Source organism: Boleophthalmus pectinirostris, unplaced genomic scaffold, assembly GCF_026225935.1.
Source record: "Boleophthalmus pectinirostris isolate CB_2022bp ecotype Guang Dong unplaced genomic scaffold, ASM2622593v1 HiC_scaffold_13, whole genome shotgun sequence".
Lineage (NCBI taxonomy): Eukaryota > Metazoa > Chordata > Actinopteri > Gobiiformes > Gobiidae > Boleophthalmus > Boleophthalmus pectinirostris.
In genome coordinates, this window is record NW_026571036.1 from 8,169,695 (window position 1) to 8,186,651 (window position 16,957).

Sequence of the window (16,957 nt, forward strand, 5' to 3'; positions counted from 1 at the left end):
ATGTTGCAGTAGCCGGGGTACTGCGTATACATGCCACAAGTAACCCGGTTACTATCGGAATAAACCAGCTACAGTAACCCGGTTTCTAATAACCGGGATACTGCCTTAACCGGGTTACTGAAACCGGGTTACTGCGTATACATGCACCATCAAGAAACCGGGATACTCAAAAAACCCGATCATAACCGGGTTATTGATGTGCATGTATACGCACTCAGTGATGGTGTATGGAGTTTAAAAAACACGCTGGAGCACTTCCTGTATTACCACATGACATCACAAAGTGGAATTACGCAGGGTTTGTGTGTTAAACGTGTGTGACTGAAACAAAACACAACTCCAGGTCTGTTTGTGTTGATCAAACATTATAAACCGAGATCAGAAAATAGCGTTTTATGGGCTCTTTAATATTTGGCCACGTACCAGTTCTCCTCTGAAAATGACATTCCAAATCTCAGTGGGACGTTCTTGGTTAAATAAAGAATATATCGAAATCTCCCTCTGGAGCTGCAAACATTCAGTTACACCTCATTAGGTTGTAACTAATGCAGTCTGATCCATTTCACGATGATAAAACCAAAATGCGTATCTCTACAAGCCTGGGTCTAAAAGGGGGCAAGAAGGAGACAACACTCAAAAGGGCCCATATTACGCTATTTTCTGATCAGTATTATCATGTATTTTGTTTCAGTCACACATGTTGAACACACAAACCCTGCATATTTAGGCTCTTTTCTTCTCTCAAACAGAAAACACTCGTAGGTCTTGTATTGTGAATGTGAGCTACGTGTCAGTATGTGGAGGAGCTAAGACGTGCTTCTTTCCAGAGCTCGAGAGACAAGAAACCCTTTCACGCCCGGGCCAATGTAAAGACGGGTGATAACATCTCACAAGATTGTTGGTTTTTTCCCATGTGTGCACAGTCTCGTGGCGTGAAATCTCATCCCGTCCCCATGAATTGCTTCAAGACACCATATTGCAGATCAATCCCTGGTTTTGTTTTCACCATCTCTGACATACACCCGCTGCTCTGTACCTACTTTGTTTTTTGATTCTTATTTCTCTGATGATACACGTAGAATTTGGTGGCGTTGTGTAGTCATTTTGTAGCCGGTGTCACTTCGTCAAAACTGTCTGACCTTTGCTCGCTCAACAGTACGCGGGTACTTTTTTTATTTAACCAATCGCTGCTATTTGGTTGTGATGTATGTAATGTATTTGCAGGAAAAACAGCAAACAAAGCAGAGGGTGAATATGTCTGTCAACGATCATTGTAGTTTCTGTGAGATGAACTTGCGAATTAAAGGTGCAATAAAAAATGCGAAGGTTGAATTTGATAAAGGGGGGCAAAGGAGGGTAGCGTATGTTAGCCTGATTTATCAGCTGGTTTCACTTCGTAGAAACTGTCTGACCTCGCAGCATTAGGATTCATTCACTCGACAGTAGGAGGGTACTTTTTAATTTAACCAACTGCTGCTATTTAGTCGTGACGTATGTAATGCACCACTAACAGGACTAACTGGTATATTAAGCTTTTCCCAAATCCCCAAATTTTCCCAAATAGGAAAAAAGGCAATAACGTCTTTCCTCTTGATAAAATTCACAAAACATTCTCTTTGTGGCCATACCGGCTTGTCAAAACCTGAACCCGTCAGATCTCAGAAGCTTAGCAGGGCTGGGCCTGATCAGTACTTGGATGGGAGACCGCTGTGAATTCCAGGTGCCACAGTGGGGCACCAGTGGCAAAAACTGTTGTTGTGTCCTTAGGCAAGACACTTCACCCATATTGCCTACTATGAAAGTGGTGTGTGTGAGTGTGATGGTGGTGGTCGGAGGGGCCGATGGCGCAGATTGGCAGCCTCGCTCCCGTCAGTCTGTGGCTACAGTAGTAGTTTACCACCACTGAGTGTTGAGTGAATGAATAATGAACTGTAAAGCGCTTTGGTGTCTTGAAAGGCGCTATATAAATGCAATGATTAATTAATTAATAATTAACTTTGTTCCAGCTTTAAATCCTCCATCTCGGGAATTGTTTCCAACACAGAATATATGGCTCTTCGCTGATTGGCTGGTGCCCAGACTCGCACTTCTGGGGTTTTTGCAAACCGTCTAGTTTACTCTGATTCCTGACCAATTGCTGAAGAGAAAGGAAATTGAGGGGAGGCAGTAGATGACACCAGTCTGGTTAGTCATTCTGGTACAAATGGAAAAAAAATAAATAAATAAATAGTGCTACTTACTAACTCACATTTACAGTTACGTCAGCTCCCATCTAACACACTTGACTTGTTTCTTTTATTAAGTCATTTCGGGTGAATATTTCAATCTAAACTGTCCAAATTATAACATCATGATCCAATAGTGTCATAAATTATAACTACATAACAAACACAAGCTCAATATGTGTTTTTTAAAGCTGAAAAACAAAAAAAAAACCCACAAAAAACAAGGTAAAGCTGTTTTCGCCCCTCATGGCACAATAGTCCCCATAACATCAGCAATAACAATAACACACAACACTGAATTACAGATGAGCCCACTCCACAGACATGGCTGCTGTATTTTCTATTTCCACACACAGTTGTTTTGCGTTACCGTATAGCGATAGGCCCACAGCGCAGAACCACCATAGGCACAAACATTATAAATAAGAGAGGAGAGAGTGGGTATCCCTGTCTGATTGATTGACCATCAGTTGTATAGCCTCATGACTGCGTTCCTGGAGGACTGCACTAGAGCGAGTATTTCACCAGTTATGGACCCGGCTACGTCAATCTATGGCTTTCACTGATGTAGAAGGAAACTCATTTGTATGTATATGTATGTACGTATAATGGGAATGGACCTAAAATTGCTAAAGGGCATCATGGAAGGTTTGTCTGTGTACATGCGATCTTATTTTATTATCATGTTTCTTTTTTTTTATATGATGCGCCATGGACCGGTTTTATATGCAGACCGGAGGGGGTTGGGGGTGTGGAAGGAGGTGGTCCACGTGGCATGGTTAAGTCCTGGCTAAATCCTGTTTTAGACCTGTTTTTAGTCCTGTTTAGTCCTGGTTTAGTCCTGGTTTAGACCTGGTTTAGTCCGGTTTAGTCCTGGTTTAGACCTGGTTTAGTCCTGGTTTAGACCTGGTTTAGACCTGGTTTAGTCCTGTTTAGACCTGGTTTAGACCTGGTTTAGTCCTGTTTTAGACCTGGTTTAGACCTGGTTTAGTCCTGTTTAGTCCTGGTTTAGACCTGGTTTAGTCCTGGTTTAGACCTGGTTTAGACCTGGTTTAGACCTGGTTTAGTCCTGTTTAGTCCTGGTTTAGACCTGGTTTAGACCTGGTTTAGACCTGGTTTAGTCCTGGTTTAGACCTGGTTTAGTCCTGGTTTAGTCCTGGTTTAGACCTGGTTTAGTCCTGTTTAGACCTGGTTTAGACCTGGTTTAGACCTGGTTTAGTCCTGTTTAGTCCTGGTTTAGACCTGGTTTAGACCTGTTTTTTAGACCTGGTTTAGACCTGGTTAGTCCTGTTTAGACCTGTTTAGACCTTTAGACCTGGTTTAGTCCTGGTTTAGACCTGGTTTAGACCTGTTAGACCTTTAGACCTGGTTTAGTCCTGTTTAGACTGGTTTAGACCTGGTTTAGACCTGGTTTAGTCCTGTTTAGTCCTGGTTTAGACCTGGTTTAGACCTGGTTTAGACCTGGTTTAGACCTGGTTTAGACCTGGTTTAGTCCTGGTTTAGACCTGGTTTAGTCCTGGTTTAGACCTGGTTTAGTCCTGTTTAGACCTGGTTTAGACCTGGTTTAGTCCTGTTTAGTCCTGGTTTAGACCTGGTTTAGACCTGGTTTAGACCTGTTTAGACCTGGTTTAGACCTGGTTTAGACCTGGTTTAGACCTGTTTAGACCTGGTTTAGACCTGGTTTAGACCTGGTTTAGTCCTGTTTAGTCCTGGTTTAGTCCTGGTTTAGTCCTGGTTTAGACCTGGTTTAGACCTGGTTTAGACCTGGTTTAGTCCTGGTTTAGTCCTGGTTTAGACCTGGTTTAGACCTGGTTTAGACCTGGTTTAGACCTGGTTTAGACCTGGTTTAGTCCTGTTTAGTCCTGGTTTAGACCTGGTTTAGACCTGGTTTAGACCTGGTTTAGTCCTGGTTTAGTCCTGGTTTAGTTCTGGTTTTCGGGGGGCGCCACGTGGATGGTCCGCGCGGAGAACGGGAGGAGGGACGGTCCACGCGGAGTGTGAGAGGGGGGTTTTGTGCTTTTTGTGACCCGGTACCAAACGACCCATAATGCGGTACTGGTCACAGGCTCGGGGTTTGGGGACCCCTGATGGAGGGTATGTATGTATGTTTCTATTTTATATTTCATAAACTTAAAGATGCACTTTGTAACATTTTTGGATGGAAGGTCATTTCCATGGAAATACTAATGCTAAAATGTCCCCATAGTATAATAGTCATTAAACATCTACTAGTCTATGCATGGAGTCAAGCAGGTGATGCTACTAGGCCAAGTTACAGGTCAGATCTGTAGAAGTGACCCTGCACTCAGTTAGGCTACGTTTATATGATGACGGTCTGAACAAAAGACGCAAAAATGGCATTGCATCTTCTCTTTTTTTTCCGTGTTTAGACAAGCGTTTTCGGGAGGAAATCTGTGTGCATACGGTGATGCAAAAGTGTGTGGAATTTGACGGGTAGGCATGCCAGGTTTCGGTGTACTGTATGTATGTGTTGTAAATGCGTATTTGACGTGAGTAGATCTGACCAGAGTTTTGCGTCTTGGGCAGTGTAGACGGAAACGCTACGGCGAAGCATATTCAACTTTTCCACTCTGGAGGATTGTTTCAGATTTTTGCGGTTTTAAGCCCCAAAAACGCCCTCACCGTCTAAACAAAAGGAAAATATAGTAAAATATTTGGTCATTTTTACCCACAAGTGTTCTTGTGTAAACAGGCAAGTTCAAATCAAATAGAGCTTTCACTAATGAAAATTCTAGTGCTGATTTATTCTTAATTGCAAAAACATTGGACATGATGGTTAAGTTGTTTATGTTATAATTTAGTGTTTTAGTTCCAGATGATTATCCAGTGCAACCACAGAATAAGTCTCTCATTAGTGTTGCCAATTTCAGTGCTGAAATCCAGTCGGTCTGCAGACTAAACACATTCATATTTATTATTTTTGCTTTTTGGTGAGTTTGGTCTCTTAAAATATAAGCTTTCATGTGGAAACGACATAATACTCCACTCTGCACCGAAAGATGTTTTAATATTTCATTTAGTCAGTTTCACAGTGTTATATGGGACACTGTACGGGACGTTTCAGTTTTATGAAATTTACATTTTGCAAGTAAGACAGTGTGCAGCTGCTTCCTCTCCTCCAACGCACCCGTCTAAAGTAATCGATGTGTGAAGTTCTCATTCTTTTAGTTTTACGCAACTAAAACCTGGAACAGTCTTCCTGAAGATGTGAGACAGGCCTCTGCTTTGATTTTGTTTAAATTCAGACTCAAAACGGTTCTGTTCAGCTGCATATGACTGAAAGGTTTTCATTCTGCACTCTCTCTTTTTAACGTTATGGTGATTATTTACGTTTTGGTTTGTTTGTGTTGTGATTTTAATGTATTTCTTATTCTGTAAAGCACTTTGAATTACATTACTTTCCTCAAAATGCTTTTCGTCCTATAGGGAGTAACACCCCCACACACCAAACTTACAGCAGGATTTTTGACATCTAATTCCAAATCTGATTTATTAAAGTTTAAACTCAAAGAAATAAAGTAGAAGTTGAATTTGTAGGCAAATTTTCAGTCAAATCTACACAAACACTCACTCAGACAGCAGCTCTCTCGAGGAAAAACACAAACTAAAACAACTCTGCCCACATCGGTCCATCTTTCACATACTAAATAAACATCCATCCTTTTCGTTTTTGATGATGAAAAACTTGTAATATGTTTCTTCTTAGATTTATGTCAGGAAACTACTCTTTGCAGATGCCCTCCCAGAGATCACTCCGCTGAATGTGAGATTGACTTTCTATAGGGTCTTTGTATTACAGTATTAGAGTATTAGATGCATGACCCTGAATTCACAATAATGGAAAAAGCGCGGCTGCCGTTTGAGCCGTGGGGAATCGTTAATGTATCGACACGACGACTCATCAGTCAACATAATGATTTTAGAAAGATTCCACAGAAAGAGCAGCCATAAAACTGTTGGCGACGTTATGCTCATATTTACAGCTGAGCGCGCCGACTGATCCTGGACACAGCTAATGCCCTTATAAAGACGTATAGCGGAACTTCTCTTGGTGTGTAGTAGTTCTGGCCTCTTCTGCTGGGTTAGTGGTAGATAGTTTGCTCCATCTAGTGTCTCTGCTCAATTTAATTTCTCTCCAGCGACTAGGTCAGGAATCAGAACACACTAGACGGTTTGCAAGAAGCCCAAAAGTTGTAGATCGGTCACCGGCCAATCAGAGAAGAGCTGTGAAGCCATGACGTCAAACTCAAGCACCTGTCTGGTCTCCTTTTGTGGAACAGCACAACAGTAAACATAGGCTACGTTCAGACTGCAGGGCTTAATGCTCAATTCCGATTTTTTTGTGAAATCCGATGTTTTTGCGAAGTCATTCACATTTCCAATTAAATGTGACTTGTATGTGACTCTAGTGTGAACATTAAATGGCCCAAAAGTGTCCTGCATGTGCACTGGGGGACACAATGACGTCAACCGCAGCGAGCGTGCTCTGTGTTTACGGAAGTTGTCCAAACATGGACGCGAGCATTGAGCACCTGGTGATTTTAAAGTTCCTCTCGTACCGGAGCCAGAACATGAACAACTTACTTGTTTTAAGGAGGAGATTGAGAAGGAGAAGGACGAGGTTTTTGGCCGTGGTGTTTTGTGGGGCAGTGGCAGCGACGTCCGTTGAAAGAAACGTGTGGATGTGGAGACGGTAGCCAAGAGTGGTGAGTGGTGATGTGCTTCACTTCAGTGACACGGAGTTCATTAACAATTTTCGCCTACTTAAGCGCAGAATAGTGATGTTTGTGGCTTGTTGATAACGTGTAGGTCGGATGAATGCACTTTGGCCGTTCAGACTGAAGTCACATGTCAAAAGATCGGATATGTATCGGTTTCAGGACCACATATTGAAGTGGCCTGGGTCACATTTGAAAAAATCTGTGTCGTTAAGACTGTCATTAAAAGATCAGATACAGGTCACATAGGGGCCAAAAAATCGGATTTGGGTCACTTCAGGCTGCAGTCTGAATGTAGCCAAAGCGGTCGAGATGGATGTAGACGAAGACATACATTCTGTGTTGGCAACAATTCCCGAGATCAAGGATTTAAAGCCGGAACAAAGAGAATGGTGAATTTCATCAAGGGGAAAGACGTTATTGCCCTTCTTCCTACAGGATTTGGCACATTATATACATCACGACCAAATAGCAGCGATTGGTTAAATAAAAAAAGTACCCGCCTACCGTCGAGCAAATAAATCCTAACGCTGCGAGGTCACACGGTTTCCATGAAGTGAAACCTGCTGATAAATCAAGCTATCTTTTTTTCAGAGCAAGAGTTTGTTTTGGGACAGAAGAAAACAAACAACGTCGCTGGATTTAAAGAGGTAATTGAAATACGGAATCGTGCCCACGGGACTATAAACCGGGACAAGGGAGCTTTTTTACTTTCACACACCTGGGATACTGTCCTGAGGAAGTCGAACTGCAGATGGCGCTGTCGTCCTGCCTCCACCGGTAGAAAGACAGCGCCAAAATCTGTTTAAATCAGCTGACCGGACACGTGACAGCAACATCACGTGACTCTGAGGAAGAGCGCTAGAGAGAAGTCGAAACTCAGTCAGGTATGAAAACAAACTCTTAGTCTGAAAAAATTACCACATGAACATGAACTATATGTCAGACTGTGCTTTTAAATTTCCATTCATTATTATTTTGTGACTGGGTCCCTTTTGCGGAACAGCACAACAGTAAACAAAGTGGTCGAGATGGATGTAGACGAAGACAGACATTTTGTGTTGGCAACGATTCCCGAGATCGAGGATTTAAAGCCGGAACAACGAGAATGTTTGGTGAATTTTATCAAGGGGAAAGGCGTTATTGCCCTTTCTTCCTACTGGATTTGGGGCATTACATACGTCACGACCAAATAGCAGCGATTGATTAAATAAAAAAAAGTATCCGCCTACCGTCAAGCGAACGAATCCTAATTCTGAGAGGTCAGACGGTTTCCACGAAGAGAAACCGACTGATGAATCAGGCTAGTGCAGGGGTTTCCAACCGTTTTCCTTCTGTGAGCTACTTTTTGTATAACAAAAACGGCAGAGAGCTACTGTTTTTAGCGGTTGCCAGAAATTTTGTAAATATAAGAGCCATGGGAAGATGAAGATGAGGTACAGTTAGATATCTGTAAAACATAACCCATTATCCAGTTATCAGTGCACAAAACTAGGCACCAAATTGTACATTTAGAAAGGAAATATTCATTTAATCAATCATTTTGAGTTATTCAGAACAATATATATAATTCAGAAATTCCTGGGCGAGCTACTTGGGAGGTTGGAGACCCCTGGGCTAGTGTATTACATCAGGAGCAAAAAAAATCAAGACCAATCAATGGAACAGACCACAGTGTGAATAAAAGAGCACAACCATCTTATCCATGTTTTGACACAAATATCTTCTTTTTTTTTTTAGAATAGTCTGAGTTTTAGAAGATAACTCATGAAGTATTCGACCACACTATTACACAACTAAAGGACTGTATGCTCTGACAGATTTCAAAAAACAGCAATCGATATTTTCTGTACACGTGACAAAAAAACTCTGCAGCTGATGCCAACAGAGAAGTTTTACAAAATGATTCATTGTGATCGTCCACATCCAGACATCGACACATTCAGACTATTATATGTTGTTCATTTATTTTGTATTTCACAAACTTTATTAAAGGTCCAATGTTGAGTAATCCTTTATTATTAGTCTGTCTACATCTCCAAAGCTCAAAATGCTCTGTTCCCCCCTGTGATGTCATGAAGTGGTAGATTTCCAGCAGATGCCTTTTATCTTTTTTTTAACTAGAGCTTGTCAATTCCAAGTCTGAATTTAAAGGTGCACTGTAACTTTTTGGTTTTTGGTTTCGTCACTTGCTTGTTTCTATGGATATGTCACTGCGTTGCCTGGAATGTTCCACAGTATGACATTAAACAGCTCTACTTTATATTTATTAAATAGTAAATACGTAGAAAAAACAGGCACTCTGACTGTGAGCGGGGTCGCCTCTCCAAAGATCTAACCTGTAACCAGTGTTGGGAAGGTTACTTTTAAAATGTAATCCCCTACAGATTACAGATTACATACCCCAAAATGTAGTTTGTAACGTAATCCATTAAATTACTTAAAGTGAGTAACGTAATCTGATTACTTTGGATTACTTGATATTGTCATGTTTTTTTAAACGACATGAATGTAGCAACCACATCCTGAAAATTCTTGTTTGTTGTCTTCAAATTGTCTGAGCCCAAGTCTCCATGAATAAGCAACTGTTTGCTGTAGAGAAACAAAGACCACGAGATCTTAATATAAGAGGTTTTGTCTGTTAAAAGACAATAACAAGATCAGTCTTTCCTTCACCAGATTAAAAAATATTATTGATAGAGAAATAATTTTTATATGAGATCACCTTAAATTATGTCAACCTACTGTTAGGTGTCATGTTGTTTAGACCTGGTTTAGTCCTGGTTTAGTCCTGGTTTAGTCCTGATTTTTAGACCTGTTTAACTCCTGATTTTAGACCTGGTTTAGACCAGGTCTTCACCAGTGCCAGTAGCTCCTGTTTCACATTTAAGTTGTAGGCGATTTTATATTTGTTTTTTTTTTATATATATCTCACATCGGGAGAAGAATTTCCAAGACACAAATGCGTTTTTACCAATGCACTGCTGCTTCCACTGTGTGACTGACACCGCCAACTTTAACATGACGTTTACGTCGCTCTTACTGTCGCGTTCTGTGTGGGTTTCCGGCAATGAGTGAAATTACCGAAATAAAAAAATTAAATAAATGCGAGGTAGCACAAAATGTGAAAACAGGAAAATACCGCCTTGTAATCCACTTGTTTCAGCAAAGTAACTGTAATCCTGTAACGGAATACAGTTACTCATAATTTGTACTCTGATTACGTAACGGCGGTACATGTAATCTGTTACTCCCCAACACTGCCTGTAACTTGGTCTTGTTTGGACACCGTGAAGATGGAAAGGTTTAAGGCCACACTGTGAAACACTCCAGAGAAAAAAAATAAAAAATAAATACACAATGCACCTTTAAAAACACAAAAAAACACTTCCTGTATTACCACGTGACACCACAAGGTGGAAGAAAAAGAGTGTTTTCAGTTTGAGACAAGAACTCAGTCTAAATATGCAGAATTTGTGCGTTAATTAAACACGTGTGAATGAAACAAAACACAACTCAACAACTTTAAAAAAACCATCCCGTAATATCCTGGGTCTTTCTCCGAGATAGCACAGAGCGCGTTCGTGTTGACAGCTGTGGATGCGGTGCGCTTTTCCTGGAGCTTATTTCCTGGTGGCTGCCCCAAAACTTTATGAAACTAAATATTTCATCGCAGCTAAAACACAGCCGCTGTTTATATTTGCACTCACTCACTTATCTTAGGCAATATAGAGAGAGTTTTGGTCGGGGTTTTGGGACAGGAAATTAGAAAGGGAAGGGTTTTTTTGTCACAATGTTGGATGTATGTGTATAAATGTAAAAAAATGTAATAAAAATGTGTCACAAAGAAAAACCCTTTAAATCCAAATATAGTACTGTGTTTTTCGGACTATGAATCACACTTATTTTCAAGGTTTGGGTGTTTCCTGCAACTTATCCTGCGGTGTGACTTACATATTAAAATAAGTGGTAAAATAAGGCTTGTGTGTCAGTATCTGCTGCTCCTGTTACTCCTGTACCACTGTCACTTGGCTCTACTGCGCATGTCTCCTGCAGAAAGAGCCTCTGTCCTGCTGCAAGTCGTGAGATATTCAGTCGGAAACGGTAATCGAGCAGGAGAGAGAAAGTTTGAGGTGAGCGAGAAACGTGTGAGGGACTGGCGAAAGGCGGGGATGAAGAACATAGCTTCACGGTAACCAGGACGGTGCGCTATGTAACTTTCATTGAAGTCAATGGATGGATGGACAAAGCCTGGACTTCAGTGACACCAAAATCATCAAGTCGGGATTCAGAAAGGCCAGAATAATTCTAACTGGAACTGATGCTGAGTCTGACAACAGCTACACAGAAGAGGAAGCAGCGCTCCTTTTACCTCCGGAGGTCGTAGAGTTTCTCAGAAGTGACACCGAGGACGAAGAATTGAATGGTTTTAGTGATTTGGAGTGAGATGGAGAGTTTGGTAAACTTGTTCTGTTCTGTTGTTTATGTTATTATCTGAAGAACTGTTCATATGTGACGTTAACAGTCTGTTGTTCTCTGTTCTGTTGTTTTTACTAGAACTTGACTTTCAAGAACAAATATCGGTTAATGGTCTCTGATTTTATAAAATAAATTTCCCCCCAAAAAGTGCGACTTATAGTTTGGTGCAACTTATATATGTGTGTTTCTTGTGCATTACACATTTTTTGGCTGGTGCGACTTATATTATGGAGAGACTTATTGTCCAAAAAATACAATGTGTTATTTTACCACTTACTTTTGTATACATGTCTTGAATAATGTTGACGGATTTATTAAAGCAGGTGTGTCTTGCATCTTTCTCTAAACTCACGACAATGCAGAGAGAGTTTTTATACCCCAAAGATAATACACAGACATAAACATATTGACCAAGTAACCAGTTTAGACCCGTCTAAGGTGAACAAGAACACACAGACTAAAGGCGCATTGTGTAACTTCTCTGGTGGCGGGTCCGTCAAATTATTTTCTAGGCAGAGACGTTATTGCTTGGTCTAAAGTGTTTCACAGTATGGCATTAAATCTTTCTATCGTCATGCAGCTAAAACCAGGTCAGATCTGTGGAGAGGTGACCTCACTCACAGTCAGAACGTCTGTTTTTCATGGTATTTTTGAGCTATAAAACCACCTGTAGAGCTGTTTAATGTCATACTGTGGAACATTCCAAGCAAAGTGATATCCATAGAAACAAACAGGTGATGGACCCCCAAACAAAAAGTTACATGGTGCAACTTTACGGCAGTTGAAGAGCTCATATTTATATTTATACCTTCCTACCAACCTAAAAAAACAGAATTCTCACTCCGGTGTGTTTTTGACGAGCTAAATTTTGTGTAATATTGGACGTTTTAAAATATAAAAGCAACTATTTACTATCTAAGGTCCATTTCAGAAGCATTTTTTAATATTTGGAGTGTATTTTCAAGCCTGGATTCCTTTTTTATTTGTCCTTTTTAAAAAATTCTAACCTTCACGAGGACTCCCATTGAATCCATTATTGCTCCACATACTTGACGGGGTTGTAGAGCCGGAGAGCAGATACCCAAGCCCCCGTCAACCTGCCCCCCCTGGGTCGGCCGTCAACTGTGCTCAGGCTGAATGATCCACTCTGGAGCTCTACAGGAGGCTGGTAAAACGAATCAATCAATCACACTGGGAGGGCGAGGGTTAAGCCAGAACTAAACCCGGGGATAAACAGTATTAAAGACGGTTTTAAAGGTTTTATATGACCAGAAATTGGCTACTGTGAGTTTTGAGACATGTGCTGTTACAAAAATGGACCTGGAGTTGTGTTTCGTTTCAGTCTGTTCCATTTTAGTTTTCAGCTCCTTTTTACTTTTAGAGTCCGTGTATCATTCGTTTTTCAAAATAAAACCAAAAATAAGAAAATGATAAAGCAACTATTTTCCAAAATGAAAAAAATATGAAAAATAATCATTTGTTTTCTTCAGTTTTCAATTTTTGGTGATTTAAACTGCGATGCCGGATTTTGCGTCCTGGTTTAGACCTGGTTTAGTCCTTGTTTAGTCCTGGTTCAGTCTTGGTTCAGTCCTGATTTAGTCCTGATTTAGACCTGATTTAGACCTGGTTTAGTCTTGTGTAGTCCTGGTTCACTTCTGATTTAGTCCTGGTTCTGTCCTGTTTTAGTCCTGGTTCAGTTCTGGGATCAGTCCTCTTTTAGTCCTGGTTTAGACCAGGTTTAGTTCTGGTTCACTTCTGATTTAGTCCTGGTTCTGTCCTGTTTTAGTCCTGGTTCAGTTCTGGGATCAGTCCTGATTTAGTCCTGATTTAGTCCTGGTTTAGTCCTGGTTCAGTCCTGGTTCACTTCTGATTTAGTCCTGGTTTAGACCTGCTTTAGACCTGGTTCAGTCCTGTTTTAGTCCTGGTTCAGTTCTGGGATCAGTCCTGTTTTAGTCCTGGTTTAGACCTGGTTTATTTCTGGTTTAGACCAGGTTTAGTTCTGGTTCAGTTCTGATTTAGTGCTGGTTTAGACCTGTTTTAGTCCTGGTTCAGTCCTATTTTCGTCCTCTTGGATCAGTTCTGGGATCAGTCCTGGATTTGTCCTGGTTTAGTCTTGATTTAGTCTTGATTTAGTCCTGATTTAGTTAGTTTAATGGGCACTTTAAAAGCAACAGTATCTGAAACTAAAATAGGATCTGGATTGGAGCCACTTATGTCTAAACCAGGGCTAAACCAGGACTAAATGAGAACTGAACGGGGTCTAAACTAGGTCTAAACTGCAGCGGGGACTTTAAAGTGTGTGAAAACGCCGTGATGGACTGGACTATTTCCTGGTCTAAGACAGAGAATGAGGCTGTAGTGAGTCGACTCCATAAACCAGAGCTGCCCACATCGTTATTCAGCTCAGCACTGACCCAGCAGCCACCAGGACTACAGGCTTTACAGACTTTAGAGACGGTTTGTCTTTGTGGACTTACGTGGGTCTAAACCAGGACTAAACCAGGACTAGACCACGAAATGGATTATGTAAAAAAAATTAACTAAATAAAAGACAGTTGTAGTTTTGCTTCCATTCATGAATATTTCATTAAATCGTCTCAAAACACTCAAAATTGCCCTGTTTGAATTTTGCCAAGATTGTTGCGTCAGAGGTAAAAATCCAAATGTTTTCTATGCAGTTTTTAAGTCCCTGAATTGTCATCGGACTCATTCTGTGGTCAAATTGTGTTCACATCCATGGACTGTATCAAAGAAATGAACTAAAGGAGTGTGACATTGGGTTCAAATTTCAGAGTAAAATATTTCAGAGTTGTTTTGAACATAAAAAGTAGAAAGTAAATAAAAGTTAAATGTGGTTATTTTTCAGAGCTCCAGGCCGCAGTAAAGGGGTGAATTTGTAGACAGGAATTAGTTTGCGGACGAAATAACAAAATAGAAAATGTAGAGCGGGTTAATATGAACTTGTTTTAGTCCTGGTTTAGTTCTAGTTCAATCTTGGTTTAGTCCTCCTGGTTCCATTCTGAAATGAGTCCTGGTTTAGTCCTGGTTCAGTTTTGGGATCAGTCCTGGCTTAGTCCTGTTTTAGTCCTGGTTCAGTCCTGGTTCACTTCTGGGTTGAGTCCTGGTTTAGTCTTGTTTTAGTCCTGTTTTAGTCCTGTTTTGGTCCTGGTTTTGTCCTCCTTGTTCAGTTCTGGGATCAGTCCTGGTTTAGTCCTGTTTTAGTCCTGGTTCAAGTTCTGTTTTAATCCTGGTTCAGTTTTGGAATCAGTCTTGGTTTAGTCCTGGTTAAGTCTTGTTTTAGTCCTGGTTCAGTCCTGGTTTAGTCCTGGTTCAGTCCTGGTTTAATCCTTCTGGTTCAGTTCTGGGCTCAGTCCTGATTTAGACCTGTTATCGTCCTGGTTCAGTCCTGTTTTAGTCCTAGTTCAGTTCTGGGATCAGTCCTGGTTTAGGTCTCCTAGTTTAGTCCTGGTTCAGTCCCTATTCAGTCCTGGTTCAGTCCTGTTTTCATCCTGGTTCAGTCCTGGTTTTGAATCGATATCCGTTCTTTCAGTTTGGTTTTGATACAAAATGAAGAATTTTTTTGTTTTGTTTTCTTATTTTTGTTTTTATTTTGAAAAACAACTGAACAAACTGTTTAGTCCATTTAGTCTCAACATTAATATAACGGGAAATTTGGTCCAGTGTTACTTAATTAACCTTTCCAAAAATATTAAATTAACTCCACTTTTTTACTTTTTAGGACATAATAGCAAAATATAAAAATGTAGAGCGGGTTAATACGAACATTTTAAGACCAAAATTTTAAAACAGCAGCAGTTATGGAAAGAGACGAACTATGTTTTTTTCAATACAAAGTGAATTAGAGCCAGTCGGTGGAGCCGGAAGCGCGCCCGTGCTCACTTCCTGTTTGAACACGGCTCTATTAGGTCTAACGGATTCATGTTTTAATTTCTCATTCTCTTTGCTGACAGCGGAGGCCTTTGTTTAAGCCATTTATCAAACCATTTATTATTAATATTGCATAATTTATTATTAATCTTGCATAATTACTCAGTGTGCTTAAATTGCGCCTGTAGGATAAATACATTTAATTGAATAGGCCTAAGGAATAAACCATTTCTCTTTCCTCGCCTCCTCAATGTCAATTAAAAGTGTCTAAAAAACTAATAAAAAAAATATTTAAATACATTTTTCCAACACTAAAGATGTTGATTTAAAAGTTCGGAGGTTGGGACTTCCTCAGAATCGAGAAGAATCAAGGAGAAGGAAGCAAGGAAACAGAAATGGGATGCGGCCCAGGACTAAACTAAAGATTTACAGGGGTTTTTGTTTAGAGACGTTACGCTAAACCAGGTTCCACGACAAGGACTAAAGCCGGTCTAAACCAGGACTAATGTTGGGAAATGAAATGGTCAGGTCTAAAACAGGTCTTGGTCAGGTCTAAAGTAGGTCTTGGCCCAGTTTTGGTCAGGATTAAACCCGGTCTTGACAAGGTCTTGGTCAGGACTAGATCAGGTCTCGGTCAGGTAAACCCCAGATCTTGGCCTGGTCTTGATCAGGTCTAAACCAGGTCTCGGCTCAGTCTGAATCAGGTCTAAACCAGGTCTTGGCCCGGTCTTGATCAGGTCCAAAGGAGGTCTTGGTCAGGTCTTGGCCCAGTCTTGGCCCAGTCTTGGTCATGTCCAAAGCAGGTCTTGATCAGGTCTAAAGCAGGTCTTAGCCCGGTCTTGGGCAAGACTAAACCCAGTCTTGGCCCGGTCCTGGTCAGGACTAAACCCGGTCTTGACACAGTCTTGATCAGGTCTAAAACAGGTCTTGGTCAGGACTAAACCAGGTCTTGGCCAGGTCTACCCCAGATCTTGGCCCAGTCTTGATCAGTTCTAAACCAGATATTGGGCCAGTCTTGGTCATGTCTAAACCAGGTCTTGGTCAGTTCTAAAGCAGGTCTTGACCCAGTCTAAACCAGGACTAAACCAGGTTTTGGTCAGGTCTTAACCAGATCTTGGCCCTTTCAAAATCAGGTCTAAACCAGGTCTTGGCCCAGTCTTGGTCAGGATAAAACCAGGACTTGGCCTGGTCTTGGTCAGGTCTAAATCAAGTCTTGGTCAGGTCTAAAGTAGGTCTTGGTCATGTCTTGGCCCGGTCTTGGTCATGTCTAAACCAGGTCTTGTTCAAGTCTAAGCCAGGACTAATCCTGGTCTTAGTCAGGGCTAAACCAGGTCTTGACCTGGTCTTGGTCAAGACTAAACCAGGTCTTAATCTTGGTCAGGTTTGTGATGGGGTCAGCACTCATGTCATCTGGGTGGGAGTTTTCTTCAGGATCCTGGTGCTTGCGAGGGCTTTAATCTCGCTGACATAATGGCGTCCGCTCCAATCAATACGCCCGAATGGCACCGCGGTCGATGGCTACAGTAGTGTACAGAACCCCAAGAGCGAGGGGGAGGGGCGCGTCTCAACCAGCGGCACACGGACACTCATTAGTGCGGATGTAACAATACGATTTTCAATACATCC

At 41.2% G+C, this 16,957-nt stretch overlaps 1 pseudogene; it reads left to right on the forward strand.

The window, feature by feature from the left end:
- Nucleotides 1-1,614: 1,614 nt before the first annotated feature.
- LOC129407754 (5S ribosomal RNA) lies at nucleotides 1,615-1,732 on the forward strand (annotated as a pseudogene).
- Nucleotides 1,733-16,957: the final 15,225 nt, after the last annotated feature.